We start from the raw sequence: 6000 nt of genomic DNA on the forward strand, positions 1-6000 counted from the left end.
ATGGAGAAAAGACAAACACAGGCTCTTTATCTCATATCCACTATAATGGACCGGTGTGAAAAAGCACGGCGTGACATCACTGCCACCTCACACAAACAACAAAAAGGGGTCAGTGCATTTGGGAGTCCATCACACAGGTATTACTCACATGTTCACTCAGAAGTGTGCGACCTGATGTCCTGATTGCTGCAGTAGGTGTTAAAACTAATATCCTTTGGATTGAACTAAGAAACCTAACAAGAATTCCATGATTTAGCCAGCTGGTCTGCAACACTGGTTCAACGTGAGACCCTGAGGCCCCCAGGGGTCCTTGAGGGAGTCCCCCTAGGGAGTCCCATAGCTAAATTATTGATTGTTATGAACCAAATGGACCCTTGAGGCCCTTTGTACACTCTTGAGTTAAATTAACAACAGTGGAGATTGGGGTCCGAGAGATAACAGTCAAATGGGAGTTCGTGGATGAGAATCTCTGGTCAAAAAGGCGGAGAATCACTGGTCTGTACATACGTATTTATACACACGGAGGTGGGGCTGATATTGTAAAAAAGAAAAGAAACTAGAAAAAGTGCTCCTCGGAGCACAGGTCTCCGCCAGGTCAGGTAGGCTATTGTGGCCTCCTGGTGGCGCTATAATAGGCCAACGTGAAAAGGGTGCCATTTCTTCTTAGGCCTTGCACGACAATCAGACTGACTGCATTCATGATTTGAGGCATTTTGTTAAAAACATGTGTTTCGCTAAATTAGACCTGTTGGTGGCGCTATAATAGGCCAATGTTAAAAGGGTGGCATTTGTTCCTCAACATAGTGTGAATGTGCATGCAAAGTTTGAGCGCAATTGGACGGTGCGTTCATGATTTGCGGAATTTTGTTCAAAACAAGCCAATAATGCAAACTTTAGATGTCAATCTTAGCCAATCAGTATGGAATATAAAAAATCAAACACATCCATCGTGATCACATGACTATAGAGATCATGTGTACCGATTTGCGTGAAATTTGGATAAAATTGGAAGGAGTAGTATAACAAATTTTGTTTTACATAAGTCGGCCTCCTGGTGGCGCTATAAAAGGCAGATATAAAAAATGCAGGGCAAAGGTTTTTCCTTGACCTATAGGGAGTGTGCATACAAAGTTTTACACAGATCGGTGCAATTATAGGTAAAAACACGAATCGGCCTGTTATAGCGCCACCATGAGGCTGATTTGAAAATTTTCAAATGGTAGGCAAAATTTCACGGAAATTGCATGCTGTGTTCATGATTTGAGGCATTTTGTTCAAAACGGAGCACTCCTGCAAACTTTGGAAGACATTTTTAGCCAATCAGGATGGAATATTAGAAATCTGAAAGACCCGTTTCGTTTAATGACAATAGAGATACTGTGTACCGATTTGCGGGATTTTGGGAGAAAATCTGTAGGAGTACTGTCAAAAAATGTGTTTTGCACAAATCGGCCTCCTGGTGGCACTATAACAGGCCCCTGTGAAAAATTTGGGGCAGAGGTTCTGCTGCGGTATCCAGGGAATGTGTGTGCACAGTTTGCCAACGGTGCCGGAGATTAGCTGTACACAGACAGATCGAATGACGGACACACGGACACACGGACGGACGGACGGACGGACGGACGGACAAGGGGTAAAACATACTCTCTCGCCATGCCTTTCGGCCTGGCGGAGACAAAAAGTGTGTGTAAATATACTGTGTGCACGTGTGTGTGTGTGTGTGTGTGTGTGTGTGTGTGTGTGTGTGTGTGTTGATATGCCCATATATGGAGATCTCTGTCAGTCCTAGTCCCTTTTATGCCCATATATGGATATCCCTGATGTCATCAGTATATGCCAAAATATGAGCATGCTGACATGCCCATACATGGAGATGTCTTTATCTGTCAATCTGCGTGTGCGTGTGCGTGCGTGCGTGCGTGCGTGCGTGCGTGCGTGCGTGTGTGTGTGTGTCTCTCTTTCCCTATTGAATGGCTCAAAGGATTCCCTTTTCAGCTAAACTGTTCACCTTCAACTGACATGGTACTGAACCTATCAAAGCCACAGTATTTGCAGCTTTATGATTTTTACCAATAAGAGTTCTTTTTACAGTGTAAACTAAAAATAAATAAAAATAACATTCTCACTGCTGGTGCAAACAAACTTCTGTGCCAAAACAACTAGGAATGTTGGCAGATTTGGGGAAACAGGAGATGCATGGAGTTTGGTTTCACTACGGGGCTTTTCATTAAAAACAACTGTGTGAGCCAAAACATACTCCTTTGCGAGCAAGGCTGCATCGTCCAAATTAATCACTCTCACCTGTATCCTCTCTTTGTCTAACTTCAACCGAAGCTCAGCCAGCCGCTTTTGGTTCAACTTTTAACAGCTTGAGCTTCGATTGGATTTCTTGCTCCTTCAAATGTGCAGACGGTTCATTCTACTTTTCCCTCCTGAGTCTGTTCTGCCAAACTTAACTCACTGCCTGGCAATACTGTAGCTTTATTTGCCTCACTTGCTACTTAGCCACCGATGGCGGAGGCAACCATGCAAGGTACCACCCTGCTCACCTGGTGCAGTTAGGGCTCAGTGTCTTGCTTAAGGACACTTCGACACTAACCCAGGGGGAGCTAAGCCAGGGATCGAACCGTGAACCTTCTGATTCCCAAGTGGCCACTCTACCTCCTGATGAGAATGCATTCAATAGAGTGCAATAACATATGTTGGTCACAGACAAACAGACAAATGACATTGTTGGTGAAGGTAAATCCACCTAGAGTATATACCCTCTCAATCTATCCTCAACAGACCCTATAGGCACCGATTCACCACCCTGGGATCACCACACAAAAATAAGGAACCAAAACCAAAGAATTTGACTCTTGTCTACTTGTATATACAGTAAGATGTAACAATAACAATCTTGAATCTTGAAGTAGTGTGCTCTCCTTCCCACCTGTCGGCTGAGTAGACAAACTCATAGGGCCTTTACAAAGCCCACAACCTACTAATCATGACTGAAAAAAAGAAAAACAACAACAAAATGTAATACTAAACCTAGGGGAACTGAGGGAAAGAAAAATCATTATGTTACAACCTGGCTCGATAACTGCAACACAGAAATGCAATAAAACACACTCAGTTGAACATAAAACAAGGACAGCTGGTTACCTGGAAAGGAAACAGAAGAGGTAGAACCATTTGGTGGTGTGCCCATATAAATTCTCATTCACACATGCACACACTGGGACACACATTCTCATATGTCCCAGTACTTGCACGGTATACCCCACCCTCTCCTTCTTCTTGCCCCATGTCATCCAGATCACCAAAACAGCCAGCTCAGTTTCTTTGTGGAACTCACTTATAACCAAGTAGCCCCCACCCAGCCTTAGGCTCTAGTGTATTTTCTGTTTTCTGTTATTGTGGGCAAAGCTTTCGCTGAAAATAGCCGATCGACATGCTCACAACTCGTTGCAGCGCGACGTGTTGTGAGCTTGTTGATCTGCTATTTTCTGAGAAAACCTTCCCCACAATAAGGATGCTGGAGTTTAAGTGGTTAAAACCGCCCTCAAAACATACCTCTCAACCGTAACTACAGTATGCTAACTAAACTATCACAGGGTTGACTGGGGTCCCCCATGGATGTTTTTTCCCTCTACAACTCTCTTCACTCAAAATAACCAATCCAACCACGCAAAACATAGCACGTTGTGAGCTCGTAGATCTGCTATTTTCTGCGAATGTTCCCCCCAGAATAAGGATGCTTGGGTTAAGGCTAAAATCATGTTTTAAAAAAAAATAAAGGCTACTTTTTAGCCTTTATTTTTTTCCTTTTGCTTTTATAAAGTTGTTATTTGTTCTATTTATGTAAAGTGCCCGGACAGCTGGCGTAGAGGTCCGGGCACCTAGGCTGCCAATGCCGACGACCTTTTTTGCGTCAACTTGCGTGTCACAAAGAGTTAAGCCATAGGCTATTTTTAGCACGTCTGTTGGTGTTGGCTCTCAGGTGCATTCAGCAACTTTTTTTCACACCTTCCAACCGACTGATCTCCGACTTCATTCGACTGCCAGTCTGTAGTAATCTGTAGTAGTCTGTTTGGTGGAGAGCTACCTTAATGGGACACACGTTGTTTCAGTGTGGTTGTACAAACTATAAAGCAATCAAAACTAGAAAACCCGACATGATAGGACCTGATAAGTCCTCCATGTGTATTTTGAACTTATTTCAGCGGTGTACTGCACAGGGTTATGAAATGACATAACAATTTGATGGCAATTACAGTTTTGCACTCTATGGCAGGAAACTGAGGACCAAAAGAATCACAAATAATGTCTAAGAAACAGTAACAGTTGAATTTTATTATCAACTTGATGTTAAAATGTGTTGTCCAGGAGACCATATCAAATGGACAAAAAGTACCCATCTAAAATAATGTAAGTGCAAAATGCAAGGACTAACTTCCCTAAAGCAGTGCAATAGGCCAATTCACAATGTGCTGCTTGGGCAGAAGATTGGAAAAACTAAAGAAAAGTGTACTCAACATCTCACAACAAACATCTACTGTACCAACTTTTATTTTATGCCTGTGAGCATATCAAGGGTTTGGGGTGTAAAGGGCGTATGTGACATTTTTAGCTAAAATGATTTCTATATATAATTTTAAAGGTCTCTATGAGCTCTATCAGAAGTTAAAAGCACTGCATGGTCATTACAATTTGTACTTTTTTAAATAAAGGCTAAAGTGAAAACCTTAAATTGAGTATAGAGCGCATAAGGTGTAAGGGCATTGAACATGTCAGTATGTCAGTATCATATCAGTATCATATCAGTATTAGGCCAGTATCATGTCAGTCAAAGTTCAGAGGAGTGCAATGCACACCAAACCTTTTGAGGTGCCGGCTGCAGGTGCAGAACTAAGAGGAGATTAAAGTACCCACATGCACATAGCTTCAGTGCCAATTACTTTATTTTAATAGCGGACGAGAGAGATAAAAAATATTGCCAACGTTTCGGCAGGCACACTGCCTTCCTCAGGGTATATAGTATATATATATACCCTAATTTGACCACTTCTTCAAAACTACAGTACAGACATCTGCAGGATCCCGGGACTACCGTAACATTTTTGATACAACGTTTGGAAATAGGTCAAAGATTTACCATTTTGCCAGATGGTAAGTTTATGTGACTGCATCCTGGAGCTACAGCGGAGGTGGGAGGGAGGGGGTCACAGATGTGGCTAGGGACAGCGAGTGAACAGGGGCATATTTGACATGTTCCAAATATGGCGACTGATTGTGGGAAAGACTGTCAGTGGAGTCTCCTGCAAGCTCCAGAAGTACTCTCAGTACAAGGGAATGAGGTTTTGGCCGTACTTTACACTTGATTTTATTACCCTTAAACACTTTGTTTTCCGTGGCGAAAGTTTTTCTTTCCGTCGCGAAAATGTGTCTTTCGCTGTACTGTGATTGGCTGATTGGCTGTGACGTACTGTGATTGGCTAGCGAGACGCATGATGAAATTAATAACCCATAAATAGCACCACTCACTTCAAAAAAAGTACAATTTTTTTAAGTGAGCTTCCATCACTGTGATGACCACTGTTGTTTTTGAGCACCGAGCGGTGCAAATATACAAGTGTCACAGCAAAGGGTCTGAATACTTATCTTTGCAGGACGTGCTGTGATTGGCTACCGAGACACATGATGAAATTAACTTAAAACTTCGCTCATAAATAGCACCGCTCACTTCACACTGGGTGTGATTTTTTTAAGTCATCATGATATGTGTTTAGTAAATTATAATCTATCTATCTATTGCTCTATCGCGCTCTCGCTCTCTCGCTCTCTCGCTCTCTCTGTCTGTCTGTCTGTCTGTAATATCCAGGAATGTATGTGTCTGTCTGTAATTTCCAGGAATCTGTCTGTCTGTCTGTCTGTAATTTCCAGGAATGTGTGTGTCTGTCTGTAATTTCCAGGAATCTGTCTGTCTGTCTGTCTGTCTGTAATTTCCAGGAA

The sequence above is a fragment of the Gymnoscopelus microlampas genome, assembly GCF_963454915.1.
Source record: "Gymnoscopelus microlampas genome assembly, chromosome: 20".
Classification (NCBI taxonomy): domain Eukaryota; kingdom Metazoa; phylum Chordata; class Actinopteri; order Myctophiformes; family Myctophidae; genus Gymnoscopelus; species Gymnoscopelus microlampas.